Source organism: Amblyomma americanum, chromosome 1 (genome assembly GCF_052857255.1).
Source record: "Amblyomma americanum isolate KBUSLIRL-KWMA chromosome 1, ASM5285725v1, whole genome shotgun sequence".
NCBI lineage: Eukaryota > Metazoa > Arthropoda > Arachnida > Ixodida > Ixodidae > Amblyomma > Amblyomma americanum.
Window position 1 is genome coordinate 67,880,583 of NC_135497.1, and position 20,605 is coordinate 67,901,187.

A 20,605-nucleotide genomic window follows, 5' to 3' on the forward strand; every position below is an offset into this window, starting at 1 on the left:
TAAGTATTGTTCATTGTACCCTGTAAGTGTATTTGTGTATTGTGGTTCTTGCCGAAGTCAGGCAATAAAGAAAAAAAAGCCTCCGTGGCGCAATCGGCTAGCGCGTTCGGCTGTTAGCCGGAAGGTTGGAGGTTCGAGCCCTCCCGGAGGCGATCTTATGTTATTCTTTTTCATTTCATGCCCTCCCTCTCTTTTTCGTTTTAATCGTTAGCGCTTGTCCGCACCTTATGTTTCGCTGTTCTTATATGCTTCTTCTCTGCCTTGGTGATCTGTATAAAAATGAGAGAGCTCTTCTGCCATTTTATGCATCCCCCCTTCCTTTAGATCGTTAATGAATCGTAACCTAGTTGCCCAGCTTGCTACACTTCTTGAGTCGAGCTCTGCTCTCGTGCCACTCAGCCTCCGTGGCGCAATCGGCTAGCGCGTTCGGCTGTTAAGCGGAAGGTTGGAGTTTCGAGCCCTCCCGGAGGCGATCTTATGTTATTCTTTTTCATTTCATGCCCTCCCTCTCTTTTTCGTTTTAATCGTTAGCGCTTGTCCGCACCTTATGTTTCGCTGTTCTTATATGCTTCTTCTCTGCCTTGGTGATCTGTATAAAAATGAGAGAGCTCTTCTGCCATTTTATGCATCCCCCATTCCTTTAGATCGTTAATGAATCGTAACCTAGTTGCCCAGCTTGCTACACTTCTTGAGTCGAGCTCTGCTCTCGTGCCACTCAGCCTCCGTGGCGCAATCGGCTAGCGCGTTCGGCTGTTAACCGGAAGGTTGGAGGTTCGAGCCCTCCCGGAGGCGATCTTATGTTATTCTTTTTCATTTCATGCCCTCCCTCTCTTTTTCGTTTTAATCATTAGCGCTTGTCCGCACCTTATGTTTCGCTGTTCTTATATGCTTCTTCTCTGCCTTGGTGATCTGTATAAAAATGAGAGAGCTCTTCTTCTGCCATTTTATGCATCCCCCCTTCCTTTAGATCGTTAATGAATCGTAACCTAGTTGCCCAGCTTGCTACACTTCTTGAGTCGAGCTCTGCTCTCGTGCCACTCAGCCTCCGTGGCGCAATCGGCTAGCGCGTTCGGCTGTTAACCGGAAGGTTGGAGGTTCGAGCCCTCCCGGAGGCGATCTTATGTTATTCTTTTTCATTTCATGCCCTCCCTCTCTTTTTCGTTTTAATCGTTAGCGCTTGTCCGCACCTTATGTTTCGCTGTTCTTATATGCTTCTTCTCTGCCTTGGTGATCTGTATAAAAATGAGAGAGCTCTTCTGCCATTTTATGCATCCCCCCTTCCTTTAGATCGTTAATGAATCGTAACCTAGTTGCCCAGCTTGCTACACTTCTTGAGTCGAGCTCTGCTCTCGTGCCACTCAGCCTCCGTGGCGCAATCGGCTAGCGCGTTCGGCTGTTAACCGGAAGGTTGGAGGTTCGAGCCCTCCCGGAGGCGATCTTATGTTATTCTTTTTCATTTCATGCCCTCCCTCTCTTTTTCGTTTTAATCGTTAGCGCTTGTCCGCACCTTATGTTTCGCTGTTCTTATATGCTTCTTCTCTGCCTTGGTGATCTGTATAAAAATGAGAGAGCTCTTCTTCTGCCATTTTATGCATCCCCCCTTCCTTTAGATCGTTAATGAATCGTAACCTAGTTGCCCAGCTTGCTACACTTCTTGAGTCGAGCTCCGCCCTCGTGCCACTCAGCCTCCGTGGCGCATTAAGCGTGTGAAGGCGATGCAGGTGCCGCCAAGTGCAAAAACGTTCTTCTTTAAGTTACTTACCGGAACACTACCAGTAAAGAAATTTTTGGAGGGGAAGCATTTATTTCTACCTTGGGGATCACATTGTTTAATCTGTAAACAACCGGAGACAACCGGAGACCGGAGACAAGGGGTATACTTCTGGGACATCTTGCAAAGGACTTTAAAAAAGGAATTTCCGCTACACTCTCATGGAATACGGTACTTGCCTGTAGAGAGTGAGGATGGGACACCATTCGACCTTATTATGCTAATGGGACTCCACTGTATTTGGCGCACCAGAATGGCAGTATGTCATTGCGATCCTGATGCACGGCCAGCACGGATCTATTTTCAGGAGTGTATGTATAAGTATACTGAAATTCAGAAAATCGCTCCTGAAGCTCCTGAGTGGCTCGAAAGAGTAGAGCCATTGGTGGCGCTTAGAGATTTTTGAGTTTTAACATGACGAAGCCACAACCCACCAGGCGGATAGTGTTAAGTATTGTTCATTGTACCCTGTAAGTGTATTTGTGTATTGTGGTTCTTGCCGAAGTCAGGCAATAAAGAAAAAAAAGCCTCCGTGGCGCAATCGGCTAGCGCGTTCGGCTGTTAGCCGGAAGGTTGGAGGTTCGAGCCCTCCCGGAGGCGATCTTATGTTATTCTTTTTCATTTCATGCCCTCCCTCTCTTTTTCGTTTTAATCGTTAGCGCTTGTCCGCACCTTATGTTTCGCTGTTCTTATATGCTTCTTCTCTGCCTTGGTGATCTGTATAAAAATGAGAGAGCTCTTCTGCCATTTTATGCATCCCCCCTTCCTTTAGATCGTTAATGAATCGTAACCTAGTTGCCCAGCTTGCTACACTTCTTGAGTCGAGCTCTGCTCTCGTGCCACTCAGCCTCCGTGGCGCAATCGGCTAGCGCGTTCGGCTGTTAACCGGAAGGTTGGAGTTTCGAGCCCTCCCGGAGGCGATCTTATGTTATTCTTTTTCATTTCATGCCCTCCCTCTCTTTTTCGTTTTAATCGTTAGCGCTTGTCCGCACCTTATGTTTCGCTGTTCTTATATGCTTCTTCTCTGCCTTGGTGATCTGTATAAAAATGAGAGAGCTCTTCTGCCATTTTATGCATCCCCCATTCCTTTAGATCGTTAATGAATCGTAACCTAGTTGCCCAGCTTGCTACACTTCTTGAGTCGAGCTCTGCTCTCGTGCCACTCAGCCTCCGTGGCGCAATCGGCTAGCGCGTTCGGCTGTTAACCGGAAGGTTGGAGGTTCGAGCCCTCCCGGAGGCGATCTTATGTTATTCTTTTTCATTTCATGCCCTCCCTCTCTTTTTCGTTTTAATCATTAGCGCTTGTCCGCACCTTATGTTTCGCTGTTCTTATATGCTTCTTCTCTGCCTTGGTGATCTGTATAAAAATAAGAGAGCTCTTCTTCTGCCATTTTATGCATCCCCCCTTCCTTTAGATCGTTAATGAATCGTAACCTAGTTGCCCAGCTTGCTACACTTCTTGAGTCGAGCTCTGCTCTCGTGCCACTCAGCCTCCGTGGCGCAATCGGCTAGCGCGTTCGGCTGTTAACCGGAAGGTTGGAGGTTCGAGCCCTCCCGGAGGCGATCTTATGTTATTCTTTTTCATTTCATGCCCTCCCTCTCTTTTTCGTTTTAATCGTTAGCGCTTGTCCGCACCTTATGTTTCGCTGTTCTTATATGCTTCTTCTCTGCCTTGGTGATCTGTATAAAAATGAGAGAGCTCTTCTTCTGCCATTTTATGCATCCCCCCTTCCTTTAGATCGTTAATGAATCGTAACCTAGTTGCCCAGCTTGCTACACTTCTTGAGTCGAGCTCCGCCCTCGTGCCACTCAGCCTCCGTGGCGCATTAAGCGTGTGAAGGCGATGCAGATGCCGCCAAGTGCAAAAACGTTCTTCTTTAAGTTACTTACCGGAACACTACCAGTAAAGAAATTTTTGGAGGGGAAGCATTTATTTCTACCTTGGGGATCACATTGTTTAATCTGTAAACAACCGGAGACAACCGGAGACCGGAGACAAGGGGTATACTTCTGGGACATCTTGCAAAGGACTTTAAAAAAGGAATTTCCGCTACACTCTCATGGAATACGGTACTTGCCTGTAGAGAGTGAGGATGGGACACCATTCGACCTTATTATGCTAATGGGACTCCACTGTATTTGGCGCACCAGAATGGCAGTATGTCATTGCGATCCTGATGCACGGCCAGCACGGATCTATTTTCAGGAGTGTATGTATAAGTATACTGAAATTCAGAAAATCGCTCCTGAAGCTCCTGAGTGGCTCGAAAGAGTAGAGCCATTGGTGGCGCTTAGAGATTTTTGAGTTTTAACATGACGAAGCCACAACCCACCAGGCGGATAGTGTTAAGTATTGTTCATTGTACCCTGTAAGTGTATTTGTGTATTGTGGTTCTTGCCGAAGTCAGGCAATAAAGAAAAAAAAGCCTCCGTGGCGCAATCGGCTAGCGCGTTCGGCTGTTAGCCGGAAGGTTGGAGGTTCGAGCCCTCCCGGAGGCGATCTTATGTTATTCTTTTTCATTTCATGCCCTCCCTCTCTTTTTCGTTTTAATCGTTAGCGCTTGTCCGCACCTTATGTTTCGCTGTTCTTATATGCTTCTTCTCTGCCTTGGTGATCTGTATAAAAATGAGAGAGCTCTTCTGCCATTTTATGCATCCCCCCTTCCTTTAGATCGTTAATGAATCGTAACCTAGTTGCCCAGCTTGCTACACTTCTTGAGTCGAGCTCTGCTCTCGTGCCACTCAGCCTCCGTGGCGCAATCGGCTAGCGCGTTCGGCTGTTAAGCGGAAGGTTGGAGTTTCGAGCCCTCCCGGAGGCGATCTTATGTTATTCTTTTTCATTTCATGCCCTCCCTCTCTTTTTCGTTTTAATCGTTAGCGCTTGTCCGCACCTTATGTTTCGCTGTTCTTATATGCTTCTTCTCTGCCTTGGTGATCTGTATAAAAATGAGAGAGCTCTTCTGCCATTTTATGCATCCCCCATTCCTTTAGATCGTTAATGAATCGTAACCTAGTTGCCCAGCTTGCTACACTTCTTGAGTCGAGCTCTGCTCTCGTGCCACTCAGCCTCCGTGGAGCAATCGGCTAGCGCGTTCGGCTGTTAACCGGAAGGTTGGAGGTTCGAGCCCTCCCGGAGGCGATCTTATGTTATTCTTTTTGATTTCATGCCCTCCCTCTCTTTTTCGTTTTAATCGTTAGCGCTTGTCCGCACATCATGTTTCGCTGTTCTTATATGCTTCTTCTCTGCCTTGGTGATCTGTATAAAAATGAGAGAGCTCTTCCGCCATTTTATGCATCCCCCTTCTTTTAGATCGATAATGAATCTTAACCTAATCGCCCAGCTTGCTACACTTCTTGAGTCGAGCTCTGCTCTCGTGCCACTCAGCCTCCGTGGCGCAATCGGCTAGCGCGTTCGGCTGTTAACCGGAAGGTTGGAGGTTCGAGCCCTCCCGGAGGCGATCTTATGTTATTCTTTTTCATTTCATGCCCTCCCTCTCTTTTTCGTTTTAATCGTTAGCGCTTGTCCGCACCTTATGTTTCGCTGTTCTTATATGCTTCTTCTCTGCCTTGGTGATCTGTATAAAAATGAGAGAGCTCTTCTTCTGCCATTTTATGCATCCCCCCTTCCTTTAGATCGTTAATGAATCGTAACCTAGTTGCCCAGCTTGCTACACTTCTTGAGTCGAGCTCCGCCCTCGTGCCACTCAGCCTCCGTGGCGCATTAAGCGTGTGAAGGCGATGCAGGTGCCGCCAAGTGCAAAAACGTTCTTCTTTAAGTTACTTACCGGAACACTACCAGTAAAGAAATTTTTGGAGGGGAAGCATTTATTTCTACCTTGGGGATCACATTGTTTAATCTGTAAACAACCGGAGACAACCGGAGACCGGAGACAAGGGGTATACTTCTGGGACATCTTGCAAAGGACTTTAAAAAAGGAATTTCCGCTACACTCTCATGGAATACGGTACTTGCCTGTAGAGAGTGAGGATGGGACACCATTCGACCTTATTATGCTAATGGGACTCCACTGTATTTGGCGCACCAGAATGGCAGTATGTCATTGCGATCCTGATGCACGGCCAGCACGGATCTATTTTCAGGAGTGTATGTATAAGTATACTGAAATTCAGAAAATCGCTCCTGAAGCTCCTGAGTGGCTCGAAAGAGTAGAGCCATTGGTGGCGCTTAGAGATTTTTGAGTTTTAACATGACGAAGCCACAACCCACCAGGCGGATAGTGTTAAGTATTGTTCATTGTACCCTGTAAGTGTATTTGTGTATTGTGGTTCTTGCCGAAGTCAGGCAATAAAGAAAAAAAAGCCTCCGTGGCGCAATCGGCTAGCGCGTTCGGCTGTTAGCCGGAAGGTTGGAGGTTCGAGCCCTCCCGGAGGCGATCTTATGTTATTCTTTTTCATTTCATGCCCTCCCTCTCTTTTTCGTTTTAATCGTTAGCGCTTGTCCGCACCTTATGTTTCGCTGTTCTTATATGCTTCTTCTCTGCCTTGGTGATCTGTATAAAAATGAGAGAGCTCTTCTGCCATTTTATGCATCCCCCCTTCCTTTAGATCGTTAATGAATCGTAACCTAGTTGCCCAGCTTGCTACACTTCTTGAGTCGAGCTCTGCTCTCGTGCCACTCAGCCTCCGTGGCGCAATCGGCTAGCGCGTTCGGCTGTTAACCGGAAGGTTGGAGTTTCGAGCCCTCCCGGAGGCGATCTTATGTTATTCTTTTTCATTTCATGCCCTCCCTCTCTTTTTCGTTTTAATCGTTAGCGCTTGTCCGCACCTTATGTTTCGCTGTTCTTATATGCTTCTTCTCTGCCTTGGTGATCTGTATAAAAATGAGAGAGCTCTTCTGCCATTTTATGCATCCCCCATTCCTTTAGATCGTTAATGAATCGTAACCTAGTTGCCCAGCTTGCTACACTTCTTGAGTCGAGCTCTGCTCTCGTGCCACTCAGCCTCCGTGGCGCAATCGGCTAGCGCGTTCGGCTGTTAACCGGAAGGTTGGAGGTTCGAGCCCTCCCGGAGGCGATCTTATGTTATTCTTTTTCATTTCATGCCCTCCCTCTCTTTTTCGTTTTAATCATTAGCGCTTGTCCGCACCTTATGTTTCGCTGTTCTTATATGCTTCTTCTCTGCCTTGGTGATCTGTATAAAAATAAGAGAGCTCTTCTTCTGCCATTTTATGCATCCCCCCTTCCTTTAGATCGTTAATGAATCGTAACCTAGTTGCCCAGCTTGCTACACTTCTTGAGTCGAGCTCTGCTCTCGTGCCACTCAGCCTCCGTGGCGCAATCGGCTAGCGCGTTCGGCTGTTAACCGGAAGGTTGGAGGTTCGAGCCCTCCCGGAGGCGATCTTATGTTATTCTTTTTCATTTCATGCCCTCCCTCTCTTTTTCGTTTTAATCGTTAGCGCTTGTCCGCACCTTATGTTTCGCTGTTCTTATATGCTTCTTCTCTGCCTTGGTGATCTGTATAAAAATGAGAGAGCTCTTCTGCCATTTTATGCATCCCCCCTTCCTTTAGATCGTTAATGAATCGTAACCTAGTTGCCCAGCTTGCTACACTTCTTGAGTCGAGCTCTGCTCTCGTGCCACTCAGCCTCCGTGGCGCAATCGGCTAGCGCGTTCGGCTGTTAACCGGAAGGTTGGAGGTTCGAGCCCTCCCGGAGGCGATCTTATGTTATTCTTTTTCATTTCATGCCCTCCCTCTCTTTTTCGTTTTAATCGTTAGCGCTTGTCCGCACCTTATGTTTCGCTGTTCTTATATGCTTCTTCTCTGCCTTGGTGATCTGTATAAAAATGAGAGAGCTCTTCTTCTGCCATTTTATGCATCCAACCTTCCTTTAGATCGTTAATGAATCGTAACCTAGTTGCCCAGCTTGCTACACTTCTTGAGTCGAGCTCTGCTCTCGTGCCACTCAGCCTCCGTGGCGCAATCGGCTAGCGCGTTCGGCTGTTAACCGGAAGGTTGGAGGTTTGAGCCCTCCCGGAGGCGATCTTATGTTATTCTTTTTGATTTCATGCCCTCCCTCTCTTTTTCGTTTTAATCGTTAGCGCTTGTCCGCACATTATGTTTCGCTGTTCTTATATGCTTCTTCTCTGCCTTGGTGATCTGTATAAAAATGAGAGAGCTCTTCCGCCATTTTATGCATCCCCCTTCTTTTAGATCGATAATGAATCTTAACCTAATCGCCCAGCTTGCTACACTTCTTGAGTCGAGCTCTGCTCTCGTGCCACTCAGCCTCCGTGGCGCAATCGGCTAGCGCGTTCGGCTGTTAACCGGAAGGTTGGAGGTTCGAGCCCTCCCGGAGGCGATCTTATGTTATTCTTTTTCATTTCATGCCCTCCCTCTCTTTTTCGTTTTAATCGTTAGCGCTTGTCCGCACCTTATGTTTCGCTGTTCTTATATGCTTCTTCTCTGCCTTGGTGATCTGTATAAAAATGAGAGAGCTCTTCTTCTGCCATTTTATGCATCCCCCCTTCCTTTAGATCGTTAATGAATCGTAACCTAGTTGCCCAGCTTGCTACACTTCTTGAGTCGAGCTCTGCTCTCGTGCCACTCAGCCTCCGTGGCGCAATCGGCTAGCGCGTTCGGCTGTTAACCGGAAGGTTGGAGGTTCGAGCCCTCCCGGAGGCGATCTTATGTTATTCTTTTTCATTTCATGCCCTCCCTCTCTTTTTCGTTTTAATCGTTAGCGCTTGTCCGCACCTTATGTTTCGCTGTTCTTATATGCTTCTTCTCTGCCTTGGTGATCTGTATAAAAATGAGAGAGCTCTTCTGCCATTTTATGCATCCCCCCTTCCTTTAGTTCGTTAATGAATCGTAACCTAGTTGCCCAGCTTGCTACACTTCTTGAGTCGAGCTCTGCTCTCGTGGAGCACGGCGCTTCAACAGGACGGCAATGGCGGAGACGAGCCGCCGTCCAAAGCCGCAGGTATGAGGCGGCCGACCTTGAAGCCGCGGCCGAACACTTCGTCCGAAAACGGCAGGCGGGGAAACCGCCTCCGTAGTTTCATGCCTAGAGCCCGATTTGGGGTCTGGGGTTTTTTTTTAGGCGTGGCGCGAAGGCAGACACCATAAAATAAGCGTTTTTTTTTTCTCGATATGGCTCTCTTTTTAACTGAAGCAGTGCGTGTAGCCACTTTAAACGTGCGAGGCCTTGCAGCAAGAAGGCGACAATGCCAGCTCAGTCGCCTTCTTCTAGACAACGATCTGCACGTAGTTGCAATACAAGATACTAAAATTGAAAGCCAAGAAGCTACAGAACGTATGGTGTCCGTTTTCCGTACGCACTTTGAAGTATGTGTGTGTCATTCTGTAGGTGCCTCTGGTGGCTGCGTACTTTTTCTTCGCAATAATTTCGGTATTACGGTGCAGTCACTTTTCTCGTGTGATAGCGGCCGTCTTCTTGTCGTTGATTTTTTTGTACTCTGGCGTTGAGTTCCGAGTTATTTGTGTGTATGCACCAAATGCGGAGTCCGAGCGAAGAGTGTTTTTTGACCGCTTTGAGACATACCTAAACTGTGACAAGGTACTAATCCTACTGGGCGATTTCAACTGCGTCTGTCAGGCTACCGATCGTGCAAGAAGTTCGTTTGTGAGAGATAGGAGAGCTGATGTCTTGAACGAATTGGTCCATGGCCATAATTTAGAAGATATTGGAAGTGTTTTCACCAATGGCCCTTGTACACGGTATACCCATTTTCAGGGCAATAGCCATGCCCGATTGGACATAGTGTATGTGTCGGCAGAACTTTTTTCACTATGCACATTGTATGATGTCAGACCTGTGGCTTTCAGTGACCACGCCCTAGTGATTACAACCTTTGGCAGGCAGCAAAGCAAAAAGCGGTTTAATTGGCGTTTATGGAAATTAAATAACAAGTTGTTGGAGGACGAAGGATTCGCTAAGGAAGTAAACCAAAAACTAGAGAACCTAATTACAGCGCAACCGTCGAACTTCGCTGCAGAGTGGGAGGAGTTTAAGCAAAGGGTAAAAATAAGATCGATTGAAAAAGGTACGCAGTTGAAATATGCCGAGAAACAAAAGGAAGCAGAGCTTCGTGAACAGCTTGAATACCTCACGTGTATAGAAAGCGCACAACCAGGCACATGCTTTAATGAAATCAGGGATGTCAAAGCCCAGCTGGAAAAAATGGACGCCGATAAGTATACTGTAACGCGGCAGTTATTCGGGCGCGAACTGAGCAGCTATGGGCAGGGGAAACACCAACAAAACGAGCGATATCCGATGAAAAACGATACTCGTGCCGAAAGCAAATACGACAAATAAACACTGGGGCAGGGGTTTCGGCAGACAGTGGCGTAATCAAGGAAACAATCTGTGATCAGTTCAAAGATATGCTGGGTCATTCGCGGAAAGCGGAAAGGGGCTTCCATTGCGAATTTCTACCACTTATGCCGAAACCTGACGAAGAAATCAAAATACGGCTCGAACAGACGATTTCCTTGCAAGAAATAGAGGACGCGATAGATGCATTGCCAACCGGTAAAGCTCCTGGCCCCGACGGCCTGGGAGCAGCTTTCCACAAAGCTTTCAAAACTGCAATAGCCCAGATACTGCAAGTCATTGTCGTTGAAAGTTATGAGAAAAAACGTGTTCCGCTGTCCTTCACAACTTCGCACATAGTTCTCATTCCTAAAACCGATGATGCTGAAAAGCTCCTGATGGTGGGGTCTTATCGCCCGATAAGCCTCACAAACGTCGACTACAAGATTTTCATGAAGGTGTTGGCGAAGAGACTGCAGAGTGTTATAACATCGATTGTAGGCACGCACCAAACGTGTGGCATAAAAGGTCGAAGTATCGCTACGAACATACACGTGGCGCGGTCCATACTAGAATGCTGTTGACTCTTTTGATGACCGAGTGGCGATGATACAACTAGATCTGGCAAAAGCCTTTGACCGGGTGTCTCATGACGTCCTGTTTGCCGTACTAGAGCATGCGAATGTTGGCCGAATAATAACAGAAGGTGTTAGAATGGCATACGCAAACTGTACGACTCAGATTGTTGTGAACGGCGAACTCACTGGCAGCCTGCAAGTGCGATCTTCTGTAAGACAGGGTTGTCCCCTGTCGCCATTGCTTTTCGCGGCGTACCTTGAGCCACTTTGCTTGGCCATCCGGAATAATGAATGCATAACGGGTTTCAGGCTGCAATCAGCGCACGTAAAAATCTTGGCTTATGCTGATGACATCGCTGCATTTTGTGCAAATACAGAAAGTATTTCTGAGGTAACGAATGTAGTGCACAAATTTTGTAGCTGCACTGGAGCCCAGATCAACTGGGAAAAAAGCAACGGGTTCTGGTACGGTGGCTGGGACGTCACGCCTGAACACTATTCTCGGATGCGCTGGTCCACCACTCCAGCGTTGTATTTAGGAGTACCCCTTGACAGTTACCTGGACCCAGATCCGTACTGGCTTGACCAAGCATCGAGGGCCAAGGAAAGAAGTGATACATGGCAAGGGAGACAGTTATCGATGTTTTCGCGTGCCATTATCTGCAACCTGTTCCTTACTGCTAAAGTGTGGTATGTGATGAATGTGCTCAGTGCTTCCCGGGCAAGCATTCAAAAACTTCATCGAGTATTTGCGGTTTTTATTTGGGCTTCGACCTGGGAAAGGACGAGTCGAACAAACTTGTTTCTTTCTGTGAAGAAAGGTGGGCTTGGCCTGGCGCATTTATTTTTGAGACAAGTTGTCTCGCGTTTCATGTACCTACGGGATGAAAATGATGTCTTCCTCCGGACCGTAATGCAAGTACGGCTTTGTCGACTTCTTCCTGACCTTCTTGTAAGTTCGGTACATGTAAATGGTGCGATAAGAGGGTACCTTAAAGAAGTTGTGCTCGCGTACAGAATGCTGCATGTTCGGTTTTCCATGGAGTATTTGTGTAATGTCAAGAAAAAAAAATTGTACGTGGACTTAGTGGGCACAATGCTTCCTCTGCCGATATATCGTTTGCCACACATTGCAGGCCCAGGAGCTGATGTACTTAAAAGATTTAAGAAGATGCCAATATTGCCAGCGATCAAATCCTTTTTCTTTAAACTCCACACTAATACCTTATCAGTGAAAACATGGATGCACGATAAAGGTATTTTCGTCCCTTGGTCAACAAACTGTTTCCTGTGCCACAATCCGGAAACCATTGAACATGTGTTTTTGGACTGTTGGGATCCCATTTTTTTCTGGGATGTCCTTCAGAGAACTTTAAAGAAAGACCTACCATTAGATGCATATGGCATAAGATTTCTACCTTTTCACAAAACAGATTATTTTCCATTTGATGCAGTAATGCTCCTGGGACTTAACAGCTTGTGGAAAACCAGAATGGAGTTTAACAATGCAGATGAACAAGTGAAACCTGTACGGGAACATTTCATTCAAAATGTTGTGCGATTTAGGGAGGCGTAGAAGGCCCTCCCTGAACAGCCAAAATGGATCGATGTGCTTGATGAATTGGCAAGACTGAAAAAATTTTAACATGCCGTGTCAGGCAAAGGTCTGCCGACACGTTTTAATCGTTCATCTTGTGTGTTTTGAATGTCAAAGTCGGCAATAAAAAAAAAAGAATGGCCGAGCGGTCAAAAAAAAAAGAGCTCTGCTCTCGTGCCACTCAGCCTCCGTGGCGCAATCGGCTAGCGCGTTCGGCTGTTAACCGGAAGGTTGGAGGTTCGAGCCCTCCCGGAGGCGATCTTATGTTATTCTTTTTCATTTCATGCCCTCCCTCTCTTTTTCGTTTTAATCGTTAGCGCTTGTCCGCACCTTATGTTTCGCTGTTCTTATATGCTTCTTCTCTGCCTTGGTGATCTGTATAAAAATGAGAGAGCTCTTCTTCTGCCATTTTATGCATCCCCCCTTCCTTTAGATCGTTAATGAATCGTAACCTAGTTGCCCAGCTTGCTACACTTCTTGAGTCGAGCTCTGCTCTCGTGCCACTCAGCCTCCGTGGCGCAATCGGCTAGCGCGTTCGGCTGTTATCCGGAAGGTTGGAGGTTCGAGCCCTCCCGGAGGCGATCCTATGTTATTCTTTTTAATTTCATCCCCACCCTCTCTTTTCAGTTTTAATCGTTAGCGCTTGTCCGCACCTTATGTTTCGCTGTTCTTATATGCTTCTTCTCTGCCTTGGTGATCTGTATAAAAATGAGAGAGCTCTTCTTCTGCCATTTTATGCATCCCCCCTTCCTTTAGATCGTTAATGAATCGTAACCTAGTTTCCCAGCTTGCTACACTTCTTGAGTCGAGCTCTGCTCTCGTGCCACTCAGCCTCCGTGGCGCAATCGGCTAGCGCGTTCGGCTGTTATCCGGAAGGTTGGAGGTTCGAGCCCTCCCGGAGGCGATCTTATGTTATTCTTTTTCATTTCATCCCCACCCTCTCTTTTCAGTTTTAATTGTTAGCGCTTGTCCGCACCTTATGTTTCGCTGTTCTTATATGCTTCTTCTCTGCCTTGGTGATCTGTATAAAAATGAGAGAGCTCTTCTTCTGCCATTTTATGCATCCCCCCTTCCTTTAGATCGTTAATGAATCGTAACCTAGTTGCCCAGCTTGCTACACTTCTTGAGTCGAGCTCTGCTCTCGTGCCACTCAGCCTCCGTGGCGCAATCGGCTAGCGCGTTCGGCTGTTAACCGGAAGGTTGGAGGTTCGAGCCCTCCCGGAGGCGATCTTATGCTATTCTTTTTCATTTCATGCCCTCCCTCTCTTTTCAGTTTTAATCGTTAGCGCTTGTCCGCACCTTATGTTTCGCTGTTCTTATATGCTTCTTCTCTGCCTTGGTGATCTGTATAAAAATGAGAGAGCTCTTCTTCTGCCATTTTATGCATCCCCCCTTCCTTTAGATCGTTAATGAATCGTAACCTAGTTGCCCAGCTTGCTACACTTCTTGAGTCGAGCTCCGCCCTCGTGCCACTCAGCCTCCGTGGCGCATTAAGCGTGTGAAGGCGATGCAGGTGCCGCCAAGTGCAAAAACGTTCTTCTTTAAGTTACTTACCGGAACACTACCAGTAAAGAAATTTTTGGAGGGGAAGCATTTATTTCTACCTTGGGGATCACATTGTTTAATCTGTAAACAACCGGAGACAACCGGAGACCGGAGACAAGGGGTATACTTCTGGGACATCTTGCAAAGGACTTTAAAAAAGGAATTTCCGCTACACTCTCATGGAATACGGTACTTGCCTGTAGAGAGTGAGGATGGGACACCATTCGACCTTATTATGCTAATGGGACTCCACTGTATTTGGCGCACCAGAATGGCAGTATGTCATTGCGATCCTGATGCACGGCCAGCACGGATCTATTTTCAGGAGTGTATGTATAAGTATACTGAAATTCAGAAAATCGCTCCTGAAGCTCCTGAGTGGCTCGAAAGAGTAGAGCCATTGGTGGCGCTTAGAGATTTTTGAGTTTTAACATGACGAAGCCACAACCCACCAGGCGGATAGTGTTAAGTATTGTTCATTGTGCCCTGTAAGTGTATTTGTGTATTGTGGTTCTTGCCGAAGTCAGGCAATAAAGAAAAAAAAGCCTCCGTGGCGCAATCGGCTAGCGCGTTCGGCTGTTAGCCGGAAGGTTGGAGGTTCGAGCCCTCCCGGAGGCGATCTTATGTTATTCTTTTTCATTTCATGCCCTCCCTCTCTTTTTCGTTTTAATCGTTAGCGCTTGTCCGCACCTTATGTTTCGCTGTTCTTATATGCTTCTTCTCTGCCTTGGTGATCTGTATAAAAATGAGAGAGCTCTTCTGCCATTTTATGCATCCCCCATTCCTTTAGATCGTTAATGAATCGTAACCTAGTTGCCCAGCTTTCTACACTTCTTGAGTCGAGCTCTGCTCTCGTGCCACTCAGCCTCCGTGGCGCAATCGGCTAGCGCGTTCGGCTGTTAACCGGAAGGTTGGAGTTTCGAGCCCTCCCGGAGGCGATCTTATGTTATTCTTTTTCATTTCATGCCCTCCCTCTCTTTTTCGTTTTAATCGTTAGCGCTTGTCCGCACCTTATGTTTCGCTGTTCTTATATGCTTCTTCTCTGCCTTGGTGATCTGTATAAAAATGAGAGAGCTCTTCTGCCATTTTATGCATCCCCCATTCCTTTAGATCGTTAATGAATCGTAACCTAGTTGCCCAGCTTGCTACACTTCTTGAGTCGAGCTCTGCTCTCGTGCCACTCAGCCTCCGTGGCGCAATCGGCTAGCGCGTTCGGCTGTTAACCGGAAGGTTGGAGGTTCGAGCCCTCCCGGAGGCGATCTTATGTTATTCTTTTTCATTTCATGCCCTCCCTCTCTTTTTCGTTTTAATAATTAGCGCTTGTCCGCACCTTATGTTTCGCTGTTCTTATATGCTTCTTCTCTGCCTTGGTGATCTGTATAAAAATGAGAGAGCTCTTCTTCTGCCATTTTATGCATCCCCCCTTCCTTTAGATCGTTAATGAATCGTAACCTAGTTGCCCAGCTTGCTACACTTCTTGAGTCGAGCTCTGCTCTCGTGCCACTCAGCCTCCGTGGCGCAATCGGCTAGCGCGTTCGGCTGTTAACCGGAAGGTTGGAGGTTCGAGCCCTCCCGGAGGCGATCTTATGTTATTCTTTTTCATTTCATGCCCTCCCTCTCTTTTTCGTTTTAATCGTTAGCGCTTGTCCGCACCTTATGTTTCGCTGTTCTTATATGCTTCTTCTCTGCCTTGGTGATCTGTATAAAAATGAGAGAGCTCTTCTGCCATTTTATGCATCCCCCCTTCCTTTAGATCGTTAATGAATCGTAACCTAGTTGCCCAGCTTGCTACACTTCTTGAGTCGAGCTCTGCTCTCGTGCCACTCAGCCTCCGTGGCGCAATCGGCTAGCGCGTTCGGCTGTTAACCGGAAGGTTGGAGGTTCGAGCCCTCCCGGAGGCGATCTTATGTTATTCTTTTTCATTTCATGCCCTCCCTCTCTTTTTCGTTTTAATCGTTAGCGCTTGTCCGCACCTTATGTTTCGCTGTTCTTATATGCTTCTTCTCTGCCTTGGTGATCTGTATAAAAATGAGAGAGCTCTTCTTCTGCCATTTTATGCATCCCCCCTTCCTTTAGATCGTTAATGAATCGTAACCTAGTTGCCCAGCTTGCTACACTTCTTGAGTCGAGCTCTGCTCTCGTGCCACTCAGCCTCCGTGGCGCAATCGACTAGCGCGTTCGGCTGTTAACCGGAAGGTTGGAGGTTTGAGCCCTCCCGGAGGCGATCTTATGTTATTCTTTTTGATTTCATGCCCTCCCTCTCTTTTTCGTTTTAATCGTTAGCGCTTGTCCGCACCTTATGTTTCGCTGTTCTTATATGCTTCTTCTCTGCCTTGGTGATCTGTATAAAAATGAGAGAGCTCTTCCGCCATTTTATGCATCCCCCTTCTTTTAGATCGATAATGAATCTTAACCTAATCGCCCAGCTTGCTACACTTCTTGAGTCGAGCTCTGCTCTCGTGCCACTCAGCCTCCGTGGCGCAATCGGCTAGCGCGTTCGGCTGTTAACCGGAAGGTTGGAGGTTCGAGCCCTCCCGGAGGCGATCTTATGTTATTCTTTTTCATTTCATGCCCTCCCTCTCTTTTTCGTTTTAATCGTTAGCGCTTGTCCGCACCTTATGTTTCGCTGTTCTTATATGCTTCTTCTCTGCCTTGGTGATCTGTATAAAAATGAGAGAGCTCTTCTGCCATTTTATGCATCCCCCCTTCCTTTAGATCGTTAATGAATTGTAACCTAGTTGCCCAGCTTGCTACACTTCTTGAGTCGAGCTCTGCTCTCGTGCCACTCAGCCTCCGTGGCGCAATCGGCTAGCGCGTTCGGCTGTTAACCGGAAGGTTGGAGGTTCGAGCCCTCCCGGAGGCGATCTTATGTTATTCTTTTTCATTTCATGCCCTCCCTCTCTTTTTCGTTTTAATCGTTAGCGCTTGTCCACACCTTATGTTTCGCTGTTCTTATATGCTTCTTCTCTGCCTTGGTGATCTGTATAAAAATGAGAGAGCTCTTCTTCTGACATTTTATGCATCCCCCCTTCCTTTAGTTCGTTAATGAATCGTAACCTAGTTGCCCAGCTTGCTACACTTCTTGAGTCGAGCTCTGCTCTCGTGGAGCACGGCGCTTCAACAGGACGGCAATGGCGGAGACGAGCCGCCGTCCAAAGCCGCAGGTATGAGGCGGCCGACCTTGAAGCCGCGGCCGAACACTTCGTCCGAAAACGGCAGGCGGGGAAACCGCCTCCGTAGTTTCATGCCTAGAGCCCGATTTGGGGTCTGGGGGTTTTTTTTAGGCGTGGCGCGAAGGCAGACACCATAAAATAAGCGTTTTTTTTTTCTCGATATGGCTCTCTTTTTAACTGAAGCAGTGCGTGTAGCCACTTTAAACGTGCGAGGCCTTGCAGCAAGAAGGCGACAATGCCAGCTCAGTCGCCTTCTTCTAGACAACGATCTGCACGTAGTTGCAATACAAGATACTAAAATTGAAAGCCAAGAAGCTACAGAACGTATGGTGTCCGTTTTCCGTACGCACTTTGAAGTATGTGTGTGTCATTCTGTAGGTGCCTCTGGTGGCTGCGTACTTTTTCTTCGCAATAATTTCGGTATTACGGTGCTGTCACTTTTCTCGTGTGATAGCGGCCGTCTTCTTGTCGTTGATTTTTTTGTACTCTGGCGTTGAGTTCCGAGTTATTTGTGTGTATGCACCAAATGCGGAGTCCGAGCGAAGAGTGTTTTTTGACCGCTTTGAGACATACCTAAACTGTGACAAGGTACTAATCCTACTGGGCGATTTCAACTGCGTCTGTCAGGCTACCGATCGTGCAAGAAGTTCGTTTGTGAGAAATAGGAGAGCTGATGTCTTGAACGAATTGGTCCATGGCCATAATTTAGAAGATATTGGAAGTGTTTTCACCAATGGCCCTTGTACACGGTATACCCATTTTCAGGGCAATAGCCATGCCCGATTGGACATAGTGTATGTGTCGGCAGAACTTTTTTCACTATGCACATTGTATGATGTCAGACCTGTGGCTTTCAGTGACCACGCCCTAGTGATTACAACCTTTGGCAGGCAGCAAAGCAAAAAGCGGTTTAATTGGCGTTTATGGAAATTAAATAATAAGTTGTTGGAGGACGAAGGATTCGCTAAGGAAGTAAACCAAAAACTAGAGAACCTAATTACAGCGCAACCGTCGAACTTCGCTGCAGAGTGGGAGGAGTTTAAGCAAAGGGTAAAAATAAGATCGATTGAAAAAGGTACGCAGTTGAAATATTACGAGAAACAAAAGGAAGCAGAGCTTCGTGAACAGCTTGAATACCTCACGTGTATAGAAAGCGCACAACCAGGCACATGCTTTAATGAAATCAGGGATGTCAAAGCCCAGCTGGAAAAAATGGACGCCGATAAGTATACTGTAACGCGGCAGTTATTCGGGCGCGAACTGAGCAGCTATGGGCAGGGGAAACACCAACAAAACGAGCGATATCCGATGAAAAACGATACTCGTGCCGAAAGCAAATACGACAAATAAACACTGGGGCAGGGGTTTCGGCAGACAGTGGCGTAATCAAGGAAACAATCTGTGATCAGTTCAAAGATATGCTGGGTCATTCGCGGAAAGCGGAAAGGGGCTTCCATTGCGAATTTCTACCACTTATGCCGAAACCTGACGAAGAAATCAAAATACGGCTCGAACAGACGATTTCCTTGCAAGAAATAGAGGACGCGATAGATGCATTGCCAACCGGTAAAGCTCCTGGCCCCGACGGCCTGGGAGCAGCTTTCCACAAAGCTTTCAAAACTGCAATAGCCCAGATACTGCAAGTCATTGTCGTTGAAAGTTATGAGAAAAAACGTGTTCCGCTGTCCTTCACAACTTCGCACATAGTTCTCATTCCTAAAACCGATGATGCTGAAAAGCTCCTGATGGTGGGGTCTTATCGCCCGATAAGCCTCACAAACGTCGACTACAAGATTTTCATGAAGGTGTTGGCGAAGAGACTGCAGAGTGTTATAACATCGATTGTAGGCACGCACCAAACGTGTGACATAAAAGGTCGAAGTATCGCTACGAACATACACGTGGCGCGGTCCATACTAGAATGCTGTTGACTCTTTTGATGACCGAGTGGCGATGATACAACTAGATCTGGCAAAAGCCTTTGACCGGGTGTCTCATGACGTCCTGTTTGCCGTACTAGAGCATGCGAATGTTGGCCGAATAATAACAGAAGGTGTTAGAATGGCATACGCAAACTGTACGACTCAGATTGTTGTGAACGGCGAACTCACTGGCAGCCTGCAAGTGCGATCTTCTGTAAGACAGGGTTGTCCCCTGTCGCCATTGCTTTTCGCGGCGTACCTTGAGCCACTTTGCTTGGCCATCCGGAATAATGAATGCATAACGGGTTTCAGGCTGCAATCAGCGCACGTAAAAATCTTGGCTTATGCTGATGACATCGCTGCATTTTGTGCAAATACAGAAAGTATTTCTGAGGTAACGAATGTAGTGCACAAATTTTGTAGCTGCACTGGAGCCCAGATCAACTGGGAAAAAAGCAACGGGTTCTGGTACGGTGGCTGGGACGTCACGCCTGAACACTATTCTCGGATGCGCTGGTCCACCACTCCAGCGTTGTATTTAGGAGTACCCCTTGACAGTTACCTGGACCCAGATCCGTACTGGCTTGACCAAGCATCGAGGGCCAAGGAAAGAAGTGATACATGGCAAGGGAGACAGTTATCGATGTTTTCGCGTGCCATTATCTGCAACCTGTTCCTTACTGCTAAAGTGTGGTATGTGATGAATGTGCTCAGTGCTTCCCGGGCAAGCATTCAAAAACTTCATCGAGTATTTGCGGTTTTTATTTGGGCTTCGACCTGGGAAAGGACGAGTCGAACAAACTTGTTTCTTTCTGTGAAGAAAGGTGGGCTTGGCCTGGCGCATTTATTTTTGAGACAAGTTGTCTCGCGTTTCATGTACCTACGGGATGAAAATGATGTCTTCCTCCGGACCGTAATGCAAGTACGGCTTTGTCGACTTCTTCCTGACCTTCTTGTAAGTTCGGTACATGTAAATGGTGCGATAAGAGGGTACCTTAAAGAAGTTGTGCTCGCGTACAGAATGCTGCATGTTCGGTTTTCCATGGAGTATTTGTGTAATGTCAAGAAAAAAAAATTGTACGTGGACTTAGTGGGCACAATGCTTCCTCTGCCGATATATCGTTTGCCACACATTGCAGGCCCAGGAGCTGATGTACTTAAAAGATTTAAGAAGATGCCAATATTGCCAGCGATCAAATCCTTTTTCTTTAAACTCCACACTAATACCTTATCAGTGAAAACATGGATGCACGATAAAGGTATTTTCGTCCCTTGGTCAACAAACTGTTTCCTGTGCCACAATCCGGAAACCATTGAACATGTGTTTTTGGACTGTTGGGATCCCATTTTTTTCTGGGATGTCCTTCAGAGAACTTTAAAGAAAGACCTACCATTAGATGCATATGGCATAAGATTTCTACCTTTTCACAAAACAGATTATTTTCCATTTGATGCAGTAATGCTCCTGGGACTTAACAGCTTGTGGAAAACCAGAATGGAGTTTAACAATGCAGATGAACAAGTGAAACCTGTACGGGAACATTTCATTCAAAATGTTGTGCGATTTAGGGAGGCGTAGAAGGCCCTCCCTGAACAGCCAAAATGGATCGATGTGCTTGATGAATTGGCAAGACTGAAAAAATTTTAACATGCCGTGTCAGGCAAAGGTCTGCCGACACGTTTTAATCGTTCATCTTGTGTGTTTTGAATGTCAAAGTCGGCA

The 20,605-nt window shown here is 46.9% G+C and overlaps 33 non-coding genes across 33 annotated transcripts; all 33 read left to right on the forward strand.

The window, feature by feature from the left end:
* Positions 1-78: 78 nt before the first annotated feature.
* Positions 79-152, forward strand: TRNAN-GUU (transfer RNA asparagine (anticodon GUU)). The gene has a single exon. It is a non-coding gene; the product is annotated as a tRNA-Asn (tRNA).
* Positions 153-398: 246 nt separating this feature from the next.
* Positions 399-472, forward strand: TRNAN-GUU (transfer RNA asparagine (anticodon GUU)). The gene has a single exon. It is a non-coding gene; the product is annotated as a tRNA-Asn (tRNA).
* Positions 473-718: 246 nt separating this feature from the next.
* On the forward strand, positions 719-792 carry TRNAN-GUU (transfer RNA asparagine (anticodon GUU)). The gene has a single exon. It is a non-coding gene; the product is annotated as a tRNA-Asn (tRNA).
* Positions 793-1,041: 249 nt separating this feature from the next.
* On the forward strand, positions 1,042-1,115 carry TRNAN-GUU (transfer RNA asparagine (anticodon GUU)). Its single transcript has one exon. It is a non-coding gene; the product is annotated as a tRNA-Asn (tRNA).
* A 246-nt stretch (positions 1,116-1,361) lies between these two features.
* On the forward strand, positions 1,362-1,435 carry TRNAN-GUU (transfer RNA asparagine (anticodon GUU)). The gene has a single exon. It is a non-coding gene; the product is annotated as a tRNA-Asn (tRNA).
* An 862-nt stretch (positions 1,436-2,297) lies between these two features.
* Positions 2,298-2,371, forward strand: TRNAN-GUU (transfer RNA asparagine (anticodon GUU)). The gene has a single exon. It is a non-coding gene; the product is annotated as a tRNA-Asn (tRNA).
* Positions 2,372-2,617: 246 nt separating this feature from the next.
* On the forward strand, positions 2,618-2,691 carry TRNAN-GUU (transfer RNA asparagine (anticodon GUU)). The gene has a single exon. It is a non-coding gene; the product is annotated as a tRNA-Asn (tRNA).
* Positions 2,692-2,937: 246 nt separating this feature from the next.
* On the forward strand, positions 2,938-3,011 carry TRNAN-GUU (transfer RNA asparagine (anticodon GUU)). The gene has a single exon. It is a non-coding gene; the product is annotated as a tRNA-Asn (tRNA).
* A 249-nt stretch (positions 3,012-3,260) lies between these two features.
* TRNAN-GUU (transfer RNA asparagine (anticodon GUU)) lies at positions 3,261-3,334 on the forward strand. Its single transcript has one exon. It is a non-coding gene; the product is annotated as a tRNA-Asn (tRNA).
* An 862-nt stretch (positions 3,335-4,196) lies between these two features.
* On the forward strand, positions 4,197-4,270 carry TRNAN-GUU (transfer RNA asparagine (anticodon GUU)). Its single transcript has one exon. It is a non-coding gene; the product is annotated as a tRNA-Asn (tRNA).
* Positions 4,271-4,516: 246 nt separating this feature from the next.
* Positions 4,517-4,590, forward strand: TRNAN-GUU (transfer RNA asparagine (anticodon GUU)). Its single transcript has one exon. It is a non-coding gene; the product is annotated as a tRNA-Asn (tRNA).
* Positions 4,591-4,836: 246 nt separating this feature from the next.
* TRNAN-GUU (transfer RNA asparagine (anticodon GUU)) lies at positions 4,837-4,910 on the forward strand. Its single transcript has one exon. It is a non-coding gene; the product is annotated as a tRNA-Asn (tRNA).
* Positions 4,911-5,155: 245 nt separating this feature from the next.
* Positions 5,156-5,229, forward strand: TRNAN-GUU (transfer RNA asparagine (anticodon GUU)). The gene has a single exon. It is a non-coding gene; the product is annotated as a tRNA-Asn (tRNA).
* Positions 5,230-6,091: 862 nt separating this feature from the next.
* TRNAN-GUU (transfer RNA asparagine (anticodon GUU)) lies at positions 6,092-6,165 on the forward strand. The gene has a single exon. It is a non-coding gene; the product is annotated as a tRNA-Asn (tRNA).
* A 246-nt stretch (positions 6,166-6,411) lies between these two features.
* On the forward strand, positions 6,412-6,485 carry TRNAN-GUU (transfer RNA asparagine (anticodon GUU)). Its single transcript has one exon. It is a non-coding gene; the product is annotated as a tRNA-Asn (tRNA).
* A 246-nt stretch (positions 6,486-6,731) lies between these two features.
* TRNAN-GUU (transfer RNA asparagine (anticodon GUU)) lies at positions 6,732-6,805 on the forward strand. The gene has a single exon. It is a non-coding gene; the product is annotated as a tRNA-Asn (tRNA).
* Positions 6,806-7,054: 249 nt separating this feature from the next.
* TRNAN-GUU (transfer RNA asparagine (anticodon GUU)) lies at positions 7,055-7,128 on the forward strand. Its single transcript has one exon. It is a non-coding gene; the product is annotated as a tRNA-Asn (tRNA).
* Positions 7,129-7,374: 246 nt separating this feature from the next.
* On the forward strand, positions 7,375-7,448 carry TRNAN-GUU (transfer RNA asparagine (anticodon GUU)). The gene has a single exon. It is a non-coding gene; the product is annotated as a tRNA-Asn (tRNA).
* A 249-nt stretch (positions 7,449-7,697) lies between these two features.
* On the forward strand, positions 7,698-7,771 carry TRNAN-GUU (transfer RNA asparagine (anticodon GUU)). Its single transcript has one exon. It is a non-coding gene; the product is annotated as a tRNA-Asn (tRNA).
* A 245-nt stretch (positions 7,772-8,016) lies between these two features.
* On the forward strand, positions 8,017-8,090 carry TRNAN-GUU (transfer RNA asparagine (anticodon GUU)). Its single transcript has one exon. It is a non-coding gene; the product is annotated as a tRNA-Asn (tRNA).
* Positions 8,091-8,339: 249 nt separating this feature from the next.
* TRNAN-GUU (transfer RNA asparagine (anticodon GUU)) lies at positions 8,340-8,413 on the forward strand. Its single transcript has one exon. It is a non-coding gene; the product is annotated as a tRNA-Asn (tRNA).
* A 4,013-nt stretch (positions 8,414-12,426) lies between these two features.
* TRNAN-GUU (transfer RNA asparagine (anticodon GUU)) lies at positions 12,427-12,500 on the forward strand. The gene has a single exon. It is a non-coding gene; the product is annotated as a tRNA-Asn (tRNA).
* A 249-nt stretch (positions 12,501-12,749) lies between these two features.
* TRNAN-GUU (transfer RNA asparagine (anticodon GUU)) lies at positions 12,750-12,823 on the forward strand. Its single transcript has one exon. It is a non-coding gene; the product is annotated as a tRNA-Asn (tRNA).
* Positions 12,824-13,072: 249 nt separating this feature from the next.
* Positions 13,073-13,146, forward strand: TRNAN-GUU (transfer RNA asparagine (anticodon GUU)). Its single transcript has one exon. It is a non-coding gene; the product is annotated as a tRNA-Asn (tRNA).
* Positions 13,147-13,395: 249 nt separating this feature from the next.
* Positions 13,396-13,469, forward strand: TRNAN-GUU (transfer RNA asparagine (anticodon GUU)). Its single transcript has one exon. It is a non-coding gene; the product is annotated as a tRNA-Asn (tRNA).
* Positions 13,470-14,331: 862 nt separating this feature from the next.
* TRNAN-GUU (transfer RNA asparagine (anticodon GUU)) lies at positions 14,332-14,405 on the forward strand. Its single transcript has one exon. It is a non-coding gene; the product is annotated as a tRNA-Asn (tRNA).
* Positions 14,406-14,651: 246 nt separating this feature from the next.
* Positions 14,652-14,725, forward strand: TRNAN-GUU (transfer RNA asparagine (anticodon GUU)). The gene has a single exon. It is a non-coding gene; the product is annotated as a tRNA-Asn (tRNA).
* Positions 14,726-14,971: 246 nt separating this feature from the next.
* On the forward strand, positions 14,972-15,045 carry TRNAN-GUU (transfer RNA asparagine (anticodon GUU)). Its single transcript has one exon. It is a non-coding gene; the product is annotated as a tRNA-Asn (tRNA).
* Positions 15,046-15,294: 249 nt separating this feature from the next.
* Positions 15,295-15,368, forward strand: TRNAN-GUU (transfer RNA asparagine (anticodon GUU)). The gene has a single exon. It is a non-coding gene; the product is annotated as a tRNA-Asn (tRNA).
* A 246-nt stretch (positions 15,369-15,614) lies between these two features.
* Positions 15,615-15,688, forward strand: TRNAN-GUU (transfer RNA asparagine (anticodon GUU)). Its single transcript has one exon. It is a non-coding gene; the product is annotated as a tRNA-Asn (tRNA).
* Positions 15,689-15,937: 249 nt separating this feature from the next.
* On the forward strand, positions 15,938-16,011 carry TRNAN-GUU (transfer RNA asparagine (anticodon GUU)). The gene has a single exon. It is a non-coding gene; the product is annotated as a tRNA-Asn (tRNA).
* Positions 16,012-16,256: 245 nt separating this feature from the next.
* Positions 16,257-16,330, forward strand: TRNAN-GUU (transfer RNA asparagine (anticodon GUU)). The gene has a single exon. It is a non-coding gene; the product is annotated as a tRNA-Asn (tRNA).
* Positions 16,331-16,576: 246 nt separating this feature from the next.
* Positions 16,577-16,650, forward strand: TRNAN-GUU (transfer RNA asparagine (anticodon GUU)). The gene has a single exon. It is a non-coding gene; the product is annotated as a tRNA-Asn (tRNA).
* The last annotated feature ends 3,955 nt before the right edge of the window (positions 16,651-20,605 follow it).